Source organism: Pristiophorus japonicus, chromosome 21 (genome assembly GCF_044704955.1).
Source record: "Pristiophorus japonicus isolate sPriJap1 chromosome 21, sPriJap1.hap1, whole genome shotgun sequence".
NCBI classification, from domain to species: domain Eukaryota; kingdom Metazoa; phylum Chordata; class Chondrichthyes; family Pristiophoridae; genus Pristiophorus; species Pristiophorus japonicus.
The window spans coordinates 29,624,569-29,640,040 of NC_091997.1; positions in this window are offsets into that span (position 1 = coordinate 29,624,569).

Consider the following 15,472-nt stretch of genomic DNA (forward strand, 5'->3'; position numbering starts at 1 on the left):
GAGTTTATAATTGAGAAACAGTAGACGGAGGATGTTGGAGGTGTAAAGATTACAGGAGATACATAGAAATGCATCTTCTGACACCCTATCTGTATTGCTGGAAAAAAATGTACAATTCATTGCACTGTGTATGTTATAATAGAGATTCTAGTGCAGTTGTAGCTAGCTCAAAATTGTAAAGGATGAAAAAAAGGAACATTAAAATTACCTGTCTAAATTCAGTGGCATCACGATAAGTGCACATCTGATCCAAGCTTTGAATTTCAGTGTACCAAATGATTTCTTGTTTCACTTTTATTGCATAGAGTTCCTGGTGCAGGCATAACTCGCTCAATGTATAATCCTGACCCATGCATCAAGTGGTTTAGTGTCATAGCAGCCTGATTATTCTTCAGCCCAGCCTATTGCTGGCTGTTGGTCACACCTTTAATGCCACCTCAGAAACATAGAAACATAGAAAATAGGTGCAGGAGTAGGCCATTCCAGCCCTTCGAGCCTGCACCGCCATTCAATAAGATCATGGCTGATCAACTTGTATTTGATACGATTTGGAGGGAGGCCGCTTCCATGGTCTTTTCTAATGGGTGCTCCTACAACGAGTCTTAAGAATCAGGAGCAGGTCATTTGGCCCCTCAAGCCTGCTCCGCCATTCAATGAGATTGTGGCTGATCTTCGACCTCAACTCCACGTTCTTGCACTATCCCCATATCCCTTGATTTCCTTAATATCCAAAAATCTATTGATCTCACTGCTGATGTGGGAACATTGCTGTTAACTTCTGAAAATTGACGATAAAAGCAGAATTTAAAAAAAACACACCCATAATGTCATTAACTGTGCTTTTTATTAAATCTTAAAATAAATTTCTCTCGCTCCTGTCAGTGCAGATGCTTGCTGGACAACATTTCCCACAAATACGAGCTGTTCTATTATAATTGAAATGGAGAAAAATTGCAAAGTGCTGCAATACAGAGGGACCTGGGGGTCCTTGTGCATGAAACACAAAAAGTTAGTATGCAGGTACAGCATGTGATCAGGAAGGCAAATGGAATGTTGTCCTTTATTGCAAGGGGGATAGAGTATAAAAGCAGAGAATACCAATACAGGGTATTGGTGAGGCCACACCTAGAGTACTGCATACAGTTTTGGTCTCCTTATTTAAGAAAGGATATTCTTGCATTGGAGGCTGTTCAGAGAAGGTTCACTAGGTTGATTCCGGAGATGAGGGGGTTGAGAAGGTTGGGCCTATACACATTGGAGTTCAGAAGGATGAGAGGTGATCTTATCGAAACATATAAGATAATGAGGGGGCTCGACAAGGTGGATGCAGGGAGGATATTTCAGCTCATAGGGGAAACTAAAACTAGGGGACATAGTCTTAGAATAAGGGGCCGCCCATTTAAAACTGAGATGAGGAGGAATTTCTTCTCTGAGGGTTGTGAATCTTTGGAATTCTCTGTCCCGGAGAGCTGTGGAGGCTGGGTCATTGAATATATTTAAGGCGGAGATAGACAGATTTTTGAGCGATAAGGGATTAAGGAGTTATGGGGAGCAGGCAGGGAAGTGGAACTGAGTCCATGATCAGATCAGCCATGATCTTATTAAATGGTGGAGAGGCTCGAGGGGCCAGATGGCCGACTCCTGCTCCTATTTCTTATGTTCTCCCAAACGGGTCACTCATCATGTGTGAGCCTGAACAGTGGCTGGCGGCAGGACATTTTGCCACCAATGCCATCAGTGCAATGTCCATCCATTGGTACTTTCTGGGAGTGGCTCCTTGTCAGCAGTCTGAGGCCAATTTTAGTATCTTCATCACTGCTACCAAGGAGGTCAACTATCCCAGCACAGGGTAGGGATTGGACCCTCCTGCCTTGTAGTGCTCCACACCACATTGGGCACAATATCTAACCATGAACAATCCAGTGTTTTTACCTTTTATAGGCTCAGAATCTAGACCTTGGCAAGTCAGGTCTTCCAATATGTTAATTCCCCACGTTATGTGTTGGTTTTCTGTAATAATGTGACCCAACCTCACCCACCTGGATGTCTACTCATTTTGTACTTGCCCCTGGCAGTTGTTCTTATTTCAGATGTTACTTGCATACTATCAGCTCGGAAATCAAAAATCTTGTGATTGGGACCTGAAAGTGATGGGGTGGGGGACAGACTGGCCATTTTTTGTTAAGTCTCAACGAACACCATCAAATTCTCCCCAAACCAGGTGGAGATTCCCTGTGGGGTTCAGATCCAACACGTGCAATCAAGATTATACATCGATCCACAAAATCATGGAAATTAGCGGCAAAGTGCGACTGTAAATAACTTGTAATGCTGTGTTAGGAAGTCATGGTAACGCAGTGTTTTAAACTCGCTGCAGTAATACCAAAGCTTACAAATTAAAAAAACATTTTTTGTAAAAGTACACTGGTCCAATCGGGTGATGGTTAACACTCTCGACATCGGTCATCACTCACTGGCTCAGATCCAATTAGTGTGAGATTCTGTGGTGTGATGTGTTCGGTTTTTTTGGTATGTCCCATTACCCTAGAAAGTGCTCCTAGATTCCCCACATCCCCCCCCCCCCCACCCCCTCCACTAGTTACCTCTTCTGCCCAGCCTCCCATTTTCAGAGGTTGTGGACTTTTATGGTGATCCCCATTTAAGTCAGAAATAAGTGAATCTCGGCCTCCTCCTTTCGGATGAGACGTTAAACCGAGACCCCCGTCTGTCCTCGCGGGTGGACAGAAAAGAACGATTTCAAAGCAGAGCCAGGGCGTTCTCCCGGTGTGCTGTATCCTGTTCTGGAATTCCTGTGAGGAAATGCTGGTTCCATTTTCTGATGGAGGGATCAGCAGGTGATGGCGGCACAGATGGTAAATGTACGTCTGGATTAACCCAAGCCCGACTGAGGTGGTCGATTCAGCTGGAAAATAAAAACAAGGAGGAGTTCTCGCTCCCGCTTGCTACTGGGAAGTACACGTGTGGGAAATTTCGGATGAGGGCAGGATTTTGCTTCTTCACCAGGGCAGTCACCGGCCATTCCTTTTGTTTAAAAAATGTTCATGAGATGTGGGCATGGCTGGCATGGCCAGCATTTGTTGCCATCTGTAATTGCCCTTGAGAAGGTGGTGGTGAGCCGCCTTACCTCTCAGGCGGTCCCTCATATCGAGGATGACTTGCTTCCACACCAAAAAGGGATGAGTTCACAGGTGTTTCAATGAAGGACATGACATTCCAGATCCCGAACTACATGTGCTTGGATATTTCTAACGTGGGGTGGCTGTTGCACACCAGCCACCACACGGGCTTGACAGAACTAGGTCTTAGTCCAGTGGCAAGGATTAACCAAGACGACTGGAGAGCAGCTCTGCTGCACAGACCTAGTGCGCTCACATATCGCAGTGTGGGCTGGCCCATGCTGCCCCTGGGCCCTCGCCTCTTCTAGTCCCCGAACTCACACCTCTCCTGGGCACCGATCACGTTGCTCTACAATCTCTCACCGCTCCTTCGCCCCGACCTCGCCGCTTGACGCCTCTCCTGCTGTACCTGCCCACGCTCCAATCAGCGACCTTGATTTTGGTGACGTCCACTCCAGTCGCTCTTCTTCAAGTCCTCGCCCTCCTGCACCAGCTCGTGCTGCTCCGTGAAGCAACATGCCGCCACATTGCTCCCAGGCCACCGCACCCCTGCTCCTTTTATGGCCCCGACCTGCGGCTGGTGGCTCTCTCGCAGCTTGCTAGGCCATTTCACAGGGCAGTTAAGAGTCAACATATAGGCTAGACCAGGTAAGGGCGGCAGATTTTTTTCCCTAAAGAACATCAGTGAACCAGTAGCTTCATGGTCTCATTACTGATTCCAGCTTCACCAGATTTATTTAATTAAATAAATTTAAATTCCCCAGCTGCCATTATCTGTGGATTGCTAGTTCAGTAACATAACCACTATGCTACCGTACCCCTCCCTGCCTGCTACATGCAAATGGTGCCAGAGAACGGAACCTCGGTCTCCAGTGGCTTACTCCCTTGTTCACCGCATTTACCATCACTTACTGGGGCCACCACGTGAAGCGTGGCAGTAAACACCAAGAAGTGGTGGGTTTTTTTGAGCCCCTTTAAGGTGTCAGCTGTGGCTCAGTGGGTAGCACTTTCGCCTCTGAGTCAGAATGTTCTGCGTTCAAGTCCCACTCCATAGACTTGAGCACAAAAATCTAGGCTGATACTGCCAGTGCAGTGCTGAGGGAATGCTGCACTGTCGGAGGTGCCGTTTTTTGGATGAGACGTTAAACCGAGGGCCCCGTCTGCTCTCTCAGATGGATGTAAAAGATCCCATGGCACAGTTTCGAGCCAGGGTGTCCTGGCCAATATTTATTCCTCCACCAACATCACTAAAACAGGTTATCTGGACATTTATTCATTGCTGTTTGTGGGAGCTTGCTGTGCACAAATTGGCTGCCGCGTTTCCTATAATTACAGCAGTGACTACACTTCAAAAGTGCAATGGGACGTCCTGAGGTCGTGAAAGCCGCCAAATAAAAGCAAGTCTATCTTTCTTTTAAGGTTCCCTCACCACCTCTACTGGTGCTGCAGCAGTGTCCTCAGGAGCCCACCGTGTTTTGGAAATAACCCACAACCTGAGGAAATGGGTTGGGGTCAGAAACGTAGCATAGGGGCTTAAATTGCATTCCGTGGAGAAGAATCCTGACCTTACTGTGAAGGCACAACGATGACTGCCAGGGCAGGGTATTAGAACACATCCAACTTCTATGGAGTATGAGTCTATGCCTTCAATATCAGAGAGGGGAGACAAATGCCAAGTTCCAATGCAGGACATAAATCTGACTTAAGTATAGCAGTGTCCATAAAGCAGTATCCACACAGAATTGGTGGTACTATTTGAACAACAGCTTGCATTTATATAGCACTTTTAGCAACAACAACACCAACTTTTATTTATGTAGCACCCTTAGCGTAGTAAAAAGTCCCAAGATGCTTCACAGCAGTGTAATAAGGCAAAACATAAATTTGACACCGAGCCACATAAGAAGAAATTAACGTAGTAAGATGTCCCGAAGTGCTTCAGCGGAACATCTTCAGACAAACATTGTCACCGAGCCAAAGAAGGAGACATTAGGAGAGGTGACCAAACACTTGGTCAAAGAGGTAGGTTTTAAGCAGCATTTCAAAGGTGGAGTGAGAGCTGGAAAGATTTGGGGAAGGAATTCCAGAGCTCAGGGCCTAGACGGCTGAAGCCATAGGCTGGCACCAGCCAGGCACGCAATGAAGACAGGCCCTCGCATTAAACGGCAAGTGAATCATAGAATGGTTACAGCACAAGAGGACGCCATTCGGCCCATTGAGCCCGTGCCGGCTCTCTGCAAGAGCACTTCAGCCAGTCCCACTCCCCCGCCCTTTCCCCGTAGCCCTGCTAATGTTTTTCTTTCAGGTACTTATCCAATTCCCTTTTGAAAGCCATGATTGAATCTGCCTCCACCACCCTTTCAGGCAGTGTATTCCCAATCCTACCCACTCGCTGTGTAAAAAAAAGTATTTTTCTTATGCCGCCTTTGTTCTTTTGCCAATCACTTAAATCTGTGTGTCCTCTGGTTCTCGACCCTTCTGCCAATGGGAACAGTTTCTAACTACGCTGTCCAGACCCCTCATGATTTGAACACCTCGATCAAATCTCCTCTCAACCTTCTCTGCTCTATGGAGACCAACCTCAGCTTCTCCAGTCTATCAATGTAACTGAAGTCCCTCATCCCTGGAACCATTCTCATAAAGCTTTTCTGCACCTTGTCTAATGTCTTCAGATCCTTCCTAAAGTGTGGTTTCCAGAATTGGACACAATACTCTAGTTGAGGCCGAACTAGTGTTTTATACAGGTTCATCATAACTTCCACACTTTTGTACTCTATACCTCTATTCATGAAGCCCAGGATCCGGTAAGTGCCTAAACTATTTTACTACTGGAGGGGTCCTGAGTGATTTGTTAGCTCATTTAACGAAAATGTGAAATGTTTTAGCAGTGTATGTTCACAGTGCTATATGTTCAGCTACATTTAAAGTAAAGACATAATAGCCATTTAAATATTTAAAATAAATTCTGGGGATGTGAGCGTCGCTGGCAAGGCCGGCATTATAGTGCCCATTCTTAGTTGCCCTTGAGAAGGTGGTGAAGCACCTTCTTGAACCGCTGCAGTCCGTGTGGTGAAGGTGCTCCCACAGTGCTGTTAGGGAGGCAGTTCCAGGATTTTGACCCAGCGACAATGAAGGAACGGCCAATATATTTCCAAATCAGGATGGTGTATGACTTGCAGGGGAATTGGGTGGTAATGGCGTTCCCATGCACCTGCTGCCTTTGTCCTTCTAGGTGGCAGAGGTCGTGGGTTTGGAAGGTACTGCCACAGAAATCCAGGATCATTTCAAACCCTCCACACAATGAACATCCTCTGCACAATTGTAGTGATAACACGAGAAACTGGAAACAACAATAACTTGTATTTGAGCATCCCTGCTTATAATCGCTCCACCATCGGTGGCCGTGCCTTCAGCTGCCTGGGCCCCAAGCTCTGGAACTCCCTCCCTAAATCTCTCCACCTCTCTACCGCTCTTTCCTCATTCAAGACGCTCCTTACAACCTACCTCTTTGACCAAGCTTTTGGTCACCTGCTGTAATTTTTTCTTATCTGGCCCAGTGTCAATTTTCTTTTGTCTACTAACACTCCTGTGAAACGGCCTTGGGATGTTTCACTACGTTAAAGGAGCTATATAAATACAAGTTGTTGTTGCTTACCCAGTTGAGCTACCCACCTGATGCCAAGGCTGCTTCCATTGTATCTCTTGTGCATCTCTTCCTATAGTGGTAGCCATGCAGCTGAGGATTTTCTGTGGTAAATGAAACCTCTTGTTCATTTTGTTCTTTTCCCATCCTATTAATCCAGAATGATTTCTGCCACAGCAACTTGTATTTATATAGCGCCTTTGACATAGTAAAATGTCACGAGGTGCTTCATAGGAGTGTTATCAAAATTTGATGCCGAGCCACATCAGACGATATTAGGACAGGTGACCAAAAGCTTGGTCAGAGGTAGATTTTAAAGAGCGACTAAAAAGAGGAGAGAGAGTTTTAGTGAGGGAATTCCAGAGCTTAGAGCCCAGGCAGTTGAAAGCACGGCCACCAATGGCGCAGTGATTAAAATCGGTGATGTGCAAGAGGCCAGAATTAGAGGAGCGCAGAGCTATCGGAGGGTTGTAGAGCTGGAGAAGGTTACAGAAATAGGGAGGGGCGAGGCCATGGTGGGATTTTAAAACGAGGATGAGAATTTTTAAATCGAGGCTTTGCTGGACTGAGAGCCAATGTAGGTCAGCGAGGACCATTTCTAATCAAAACCATTAAGTTTAAAATAGAATTGTGTTTTATTTTTTTAAGTTCCATCGCAGCTCATACTCCCCTTCCTCCAGGGTTCCTGCTCCTGATTACTGTGCACTGACTCCTAATGGAAAGTGCATCCGTGTGGACAATAGGCAAAGGCAGAAGTACGCTTTCTGTTGTTATCTCTAGATTTGACTATTCCAACTCACTCCTAGCTGGCCTCCCACATTCTACCCTACGTAAACTAGAGGTGATCCATAACTCGGCTGCCCGTGTTCTAACTTGCACCAAGTCCTGCTCACCCATCACCCCTGTGCCCACTGACATACATTGACTCCCGGTTAAGCAACACCTCGATTTCCAAATTCTCATCCTTATTTTCAAATCCCTCCATGGCCTCGCCCCTCCCTATCTCTGTAATCTCCTCCAGCCCACCACCCCCCCTCCCTGAGATGTCTGCGCTCCTCTAATTCTGTCCTCTTGAGCATCCCTGATTATAATTGCTCAACCATTGGTGGCCGTGCCTTCTGTTGCCTAGGCCCCAAGCTCTGGAACTCCCTGCCTAAACCTCCCCACCTCTCTACCTCGCTTTCCTCCTTCAAGACACTCCTTAAAACCTACCACTTTGCCCAAGCCTGTTCTAATTTCTACTTATGCGGCTCGGTGTCAAATTTTTATTTCATAATACTATGAAGCGCCTTGGGACGTTTCACTACGTTAAAGGTGCTATATAAATACACGTCGTTGTTGTTGATGCTCTCTGTGATCAAACAGACCACGGAAACTAATGTCTAGGTATGCAGGTGAACAATAGCCAGTCGGGCAAGGTACTGGACAAGCGATCAATAGTCCTGGAACTGTACATACCCAACGTGAGTCAGCCGCCTCAGGAGAGGTACGAGGTCATTACTTTTATATAAAGCAAAGAGCTGTCTACAACATAACAAGTAGTTTTACTTCTCCTGCTTTCAAACAAAAAAAATACAAACAATGTGGGTGATTGTGAATAATTACTCGTTTAAATAAATGGACGGATAAACCCCACAACTATCCAACAAGTACAGGATAGGTGCCAGGAATCAGCGGGTGATCAACAGCTGGAACAGATTTCCAGGGAGAATGGCTGAGGCCAGGATATTGGACTTGTTTAAGGAAAGGCTGATTGCTGTAATGGGAAGACAGGTAGGATTGATATTTGGGAAGAGTGAGTGTCCTAATAGAACAAAGGGCCTTCTTCAACTGGACTTAACTTGTGGTCAGTGCTGGAGTCACATATAGCGTAAGGGCGGCAGATTTCCTTCCCTAAAGGACATTAGTGAACTTGTCGGGTTTACGCAACAATCCAACAGTTTCAGGGTCACTTTAACTGAGAGCAGCTTTTTATTTCCAGAATTTTTTTTTAACCTGAATTCAAGTTTTCAAATTTTCATTGGTGTGATTATTAATCCAGGCGTCTGGATTGCCAGCCCAGTAACATAATCACTGCACAGTCATATTTCCTTACGTAAGAAATAGGAGCAGGAGTAGGCCATTTAGCCCCTCGAGTCTGCTCCGTCATTCAATAAGATCATGGCTGATCTTCTACCTCAACTCCACTTTCCCACCCAATCTCTATATCCCTTGAATCCCCCAGTGCCTTAAAATCTATCGATCCCTGCCTTGAATATATTCAACGACTGAGCCTGCACAGCCCTCTGGGGTAGAGAATTCCAAAGATTCACCACCCTCTGAGTGAAGAACTTTCTCAACATCTCAGGCCTAAATGGCCGACCCCTTATCCTGAGACTGTGAGCCCTGGTTCTAGGCTCTCCAGCCAGGGAAGCCTCTCAGCATCTCCCCTGTCAAGCCCTCTAAGAATTTTATACATTTTAATGAGATCTCATTCATCTAAACTCCAGAGAATATAGGCTCATTCTACTCATTAACATTTTTCAAAAGGGGCTATTTTTAATTCAATCCTCCTACCGCTACACAGCCTCTCCATTACCTCCCTCATGCAGTGATAGATCCTGTACGCCCTGTAATATATCATGGCTCCCATGACTGTGCTTGCCTTTATTAGCCGAGGCATAGAATACAAGAGCAGGGAGGTTATGCTTGAACTGTATAAGACACTAGTTAGGCCACAGCTAGAGTACTGCATGCAGTTCTGGTCACCACAATACAGGAAGGATGTGATTGCACTAGAGAGGATACAGAGGAGATTTACAAGGATGTTGCCTGGACTGGAGAATTTTAGTTATGATGAAAGATTGGATAGGCGGGGTTGTTTTCTTTTGAACAGAAGAGGCTGAGGGGAGACCTGATTGAGGTGTATAAAATTATAAGGGGCCTAGATAGAATGGATAGGACAGATCTATTTCCATTAGCAGAGGGGTCAATAACCAGGGGGTATACATTTAAAGTAATTGGTAGGAGGTTTAGAGGGGATTTGAAGGAAAATGTCTTCAACCAGGGGGTGGTGGGGGTCTGGAACTCACTGCCTGAAAGGGTGGTAGAGGCAGAAACCCTCACCACATTTAAAAAGTACTTGGATGTGCACTTGAAGTGCCGTAACCTGCAGGGCTACGGACCGAGAGCTGGAGAGTGGGGTTAGGCTGGGTAGCTCTTGGTCGGCCGGCGCGGACATAATGGGCCAAAACGGCCTCCTTCTGTGCTGTAAATTTCTATGGTTCTATGATTCTACACGAGAGGAGTGCTCCAGCAGCACACAGGGCAGACATGCTCTCTCAGCATCTCCCAGGAGAAAACCCTGTAGCAGTTCTTCCCCCACTCCTCGGTCGACAAAGTCACTGGCCAGTGCGAAACTGAGCTGTACAGGACAGGAAGGTTCCCAATTCAGTCCTGGGTCTGGATCCAGTTAGCTGATTTCAGTCAGGGTGCTTGTCTCCATTCATTAACGAGAGTAGACTATTGTGATCATTTTGTAGAACTGTTTAGCTGCATTAACCCTCCAGCTGACAACTGGCAGATTTCCAACTGATGTAAACTAAAAGCCACAGAGTTTTGCAGAAGAAACTCTCTACATCTTGATATCTTGATTGAATCGTGCTGCAACGGAGGCGATTTGTGTGCGTACCTTGTTTTCATAAGAGGTTATGACTTCTGTGCAGTCTGTTAAATAGACTCAGCAGCAGGTTGTTCCTGGAACATGAACACTTTTCTTGAGCGTCTTTTTGGGCGAGCGATCATTTGGGCAGTATATGGGCAAGAAGCCGAAAGTAGTGCGAGGCGATAATCTGGGCAGTATTTAGAAACATAGATATATTCAAGAGGGAGTTAGATATGGCCCTTATGGCTAAAGGGATCAAGGGGTATGGAGAGAAAGCAGGAAAGGGGTACTGAGGTGAATGATCAGCCATGATCTTATTGAATGGCTCAAAGGGCCGAAGGGCCTACTCCTGCACTTATTTTCTATGTTTCTATGTTTTTATGAAATTTACAGTGCAGAAGGAGACCATTTCGGCCCATCGTGTCTGCGCCGGTCGAAAAAGAACCGCACAGCCCTTCATCAGCAGCCCTGAAGGTTACATACAAACCCATGAACAACAACGGAAAGGCAAAGAGCACCCAGCCCAATCAGACCGCCTCACACAACTGCGACACCCCTTATACTGAAACATTCTACACTCCACCCCAACTGGAGCCATGTGATCTCCTGGAAGAGGCAAAAAGCAGCTAAAAATCCAGGCCAATTCAGGGAGAAAAAAATCTGGGAAAATTCCTCTCCGACCCATCCAGGCGATCAAAACTAGTCCTGGAGGGCGTATTCTATTCCCTGCAGTACTTACCATTATATCTGCGCCGACCAATAAAAGGTCATCTAGTCTAATCCCAATAACCAGCTCTAGGTCTGTAATTTGGGCGTTAGTTTCCAGTATAAACAGTCTTCTGGGCAGTGCACAAGTGATGACATCAGATTTTATTTAAAAAATATAGGCGGGTGGTTCAGCTAATTCCCGGCGTAAATTGTATGCCGAAAGTTACGCCAGCGATAAATGGGCGATAATTGGGCGTTAGTTTCTATTTTTAATCAAATATGGGCATTAAACTCAATCTCAGCGGTTAAATGGGCGGTAACTGGGCGGTCCCGATGGGAAGTCTAGCCCAATATGTGCAGCTGCAAGTGTAATCTTTGGGAAGCTGACTTCAGTCCAACCTAGTTTGGCCCTTGCGTCATGCTTATAAGTTGTGCAAGAGCAGACTGGACTGGATGTTCAACACTTCTTCCTTTGCCAGAGAATAGTGGACCTGTGAAACAAATTGCGGGCGCTTGTGGTGAACGCTAATTTGCTTTATTCCTTCAAGTGGGAGCTGGATCGGTTTCTGGTTGGGGCAGAGATCACGTTGTACCTGCCATGGTACCCTGCAATATATCTGGGACAATGTGATCTCCTGGACTAGTGTCCATCACCTAAATAGGGGCGGAGTGGAGTTTTACAGATTTGCTTTCCTTAATTGGCTCGGGGTTTTAATCTGTTTTTTCACTTCTGGTTTAGTTGAGGTGTTTGGGCCAGTGTTTGATACATGTTCTCCCACATGCTCCTTTCAAACATTGAGCCTATCACAGGGAACGGCAGCATAATGGTGTTACTGGGCTAATAATCCAGAGACCTGAACAAATGATCTGGTGGACATGAGTTAAAATTTTACCACAGGAGCTGGAGAATTGAAATGTCGTTAATTAAATAATCTGTAATTAAAAAGCTAGTCAGTAATGGTAACCATGAAGCTGTCAGATTGTTGTAAAAACCCATCTGGTTCACTAATGTCCTTTAGGGAAGGAAATCTGCTGTTCTTGCCCGGCCTGGCCTTTTTGTGACTCCAGACCCACAGCAATGTGGTTGATTCTTAGTTACCCAGCGAGACACGCAATTCCTCCAAACTGCTCATCATCATCATAGGCAGTCCCTCAAAATTGAGGAAGACTTGCTTCCACGCTAAAATTAAGTGAGTTCTCAGGTGGCTGAACAGTCTAATATAGGAATCACAGTCCTTGTCTCCGGTGGGACAGTCATTCAAGGAAAGGGTGGGTGGGGAATCTGGATTGCCGCACGCTCCTTCTGCTGCCTGCGCTTGCTTTCTGCATGCTCCCGGTGACAAGATTTGAGGCGCTCAGCGCTCTTCCTCCACTTAGGGCGGTCTTGGGCCAGGGACTCCCAGGTGCAGGTGGGGATGTTGCATTTTATCAGGGAGGCTTTGAGGGTGTCTTGAAAACGTTTCCTCTGCCCACCTGGGGATCGCCTGAGTTCCGGGAAGAGCGCTTGCTTTGGGAGTCTTGTGTTGGGCATGCAGACAATGTGGCCCACCCAACGGAGCTGGTCGAGTGTGGTCAGTGCTTCGATGCTGGGGATGTTGGCCTGATCAAGAACACCGACGTTGGTGCGTCTGTCCTCCCAGGGGAGTTGCAGGATCTTGCGGAGACATCATTGGTGGTATTTCTCCAGCGATTTGAGGTGGCTATTGTATATGATCCACGTCTCTGAGTCATACAGGAGGGCGTGGATCACTATGTAGACTACAAGCTTGGTGCCAGATTTGAGGGCCTGATCTTTGAACACTCTCTTCCTCAGGCGACCGAGCTGGCGCACTGGAGGCGGCGTTGGACCTCGTCGTTGATGACAACTGTGGGAGTGCAGTGCCTTTACCACACACACTGCAGTGGTTCAAGAAGGCAGCTCAAGGGCAATTAGGGACGGGTAATAACTGCTGGTGTTGCCTGCGATGCCCACATCCCATGAATGAATAATAAGAAAAATTAAAGTGGATGCTGATGACGGCATGAAAGCCATTGACAATCTTACTTTTTCAAATTGGTTAACACACTAGCCGATTGCCTGTGAAGTTATGTACAATGAGTCAAGACCAAGTGTCATCTTCAGTTGAAGTGGGATTAAAAGACAGGGATTGATTGGACCAATGCACAGATGTGGTCACTATTTTAAAGACACGTAATATTTTTTCTTCTTTCCACCCCCACCCTATGCCTTTTCTGTTCCTTATTAACTGGTCATCTCTAACATCTTCGGTTCAACCCTAGCTAGTCCTCTCCTCAGATGCTGCCTGACCTCCTGAGTGTTTCCTGCATTTTCCGCTGTCTCAGAACCACTGGTTACTATTGGTTAGTCCAAGAAAACCAATTAACAGGAGCTTAGCTATTACCTGGGAACTCTAGATGCAAACTTCCCAGTCATTGGCCCAAAATTCTAAAGCAGGCCAACAATAATTTACAAGGGCAGATGCAAAACAAATTTAAGAAATGCTGGAGAGTCTAGAACTAGGAGGGCAGTCTCAGGATAAAGGGTCGGCCATTTAGAATCATAGAATGGTTACAGCACAGGAGGCCGCCATTTGGGCCGTTGAGCCCGTGCCGACTCTCAGCTCGTCCCACTCCCTCGCCCTTTCCCTGTAGCCCTGCAAATTTGTTTTCCTTCAGGTACTTACCTAATTCCCTTATAGAACTTAGGACTGAGATGAGGAGAACATTTCTTTACTCAGAGGATTGTGAATGTTTGAAAATTTCTACCCCCAAAGGGCTGTTGATGCTGAATCGTTGAGTATGTTGAAGACCGAGATCGATAGATTTTTGCACATTAAGGGAATCAAGGAATATGAGAATCGGGCGGGAAAGTGGAGTTGAGGTCAACGATCAGCCATGATCTTATTGAATGGCGGAGCAGGCTCGAGGAGCCGAATGGCCTACTGCTCCTATTTCTTATGCAAGTTTCCCAACAGACCTTGGCCCAAAACTAGTCTCCAATGTAACACAAGTTGGAAATCTATTGCAATTAGCAAACACACCTTGCAACCTACAGGTTATCAGCCTGAGGGATCTGAGAACTGAATTTTGTGCACCAGAAATGGCCTGTACAGCTCCCATTTGGAAAAACAGAAAAACACTTTGGATATAATGAAAATTCACAGTATAATTATTTTCTCAGTCACAGGGAATATTTCACCAATATGTCAACCAGATTATTTATCCACATTATTTTTTTAATGTGTAGTCTATACAAGTTTATGAATGACTTGTTTTTATATGCATTGAGCCTGGGAAAGGGTGCTGGTATGTGTGGACATTGTATCAAATGAACCGTGTTTGCAATGGCCAAGTTATGAAGTTGTGGCGGAGGGTACAATAATGAGCATAACTTCACTTTTTTGTTCCCTCTATTAGTATTAACATAGTATTGGAATTTTCTACCCCAGAGGGCTGTGGAGGCTCAGTTGTTGAGTATATTCAAGACAGAGATCGATAGATTTTTGGATATTAAGGGAATCAAGGGATTTGGGGATAGTGCAGGAAAGTGGAGTTGAGGTCGAAGATCAGCCGTGATCTCATTGAATGGTGGAGCAGGCTCGAGGGCTTGAATGCTCCTGCTCCGAATTCTTAACAGCACTATAACATAAATGATTATATATATATGTGTATTTAATATTTTGAATTACTGTTCCCTAAATGGTAGTACTAGCGTTTTTTTTTAAATCACGCTAATGATTTTAACAATGAAACCGTTACAACCCTTTTACTAATTTTCTGCAGTTATTTCATATATTCTACATTGATGTTGATCTGTACATGTATTTTACATGTTTTTGATGTCTTCTACTTGAAATAACGTACTTGTTAGCGATCTATTCACTGCCAACTCTGTGCAATGCACTCTCTTATCTCAGAGAGCAGATGCTGCTGCAGGTGGCCCTTGAGCTACAAGGATTATACACTCCAGCCCAGAACTTTTGTCTTATCCAAATAAAATCAAGCTCGACAGCTATCTGAATCGTCACTTGTTTACGCGAGAGTGAAAATGCCAATACAGACACACACCTGTCTTTGTGGGGGAGGTTTTTTCAAGATCCAAATGGAGCCTTTTGCATGAATGTCAGTGATGGGCCACTGGTATTATGTCAATGACGTGGAACTTTAAGCTGAGGTTCCACAATGCTACCGGTCTGATCTGAAGCTTGGTCATTACAAGTGAGTACACTTCAAAAGTACTTAATTGGCTTAAAGCGCTTTTCGGCGATCGGTAGTCGTGAGCAGCGCTATATAAAATTCAAGTATTTTTATTTAAAAAATGACACCGCCTGTCAGAAGAGA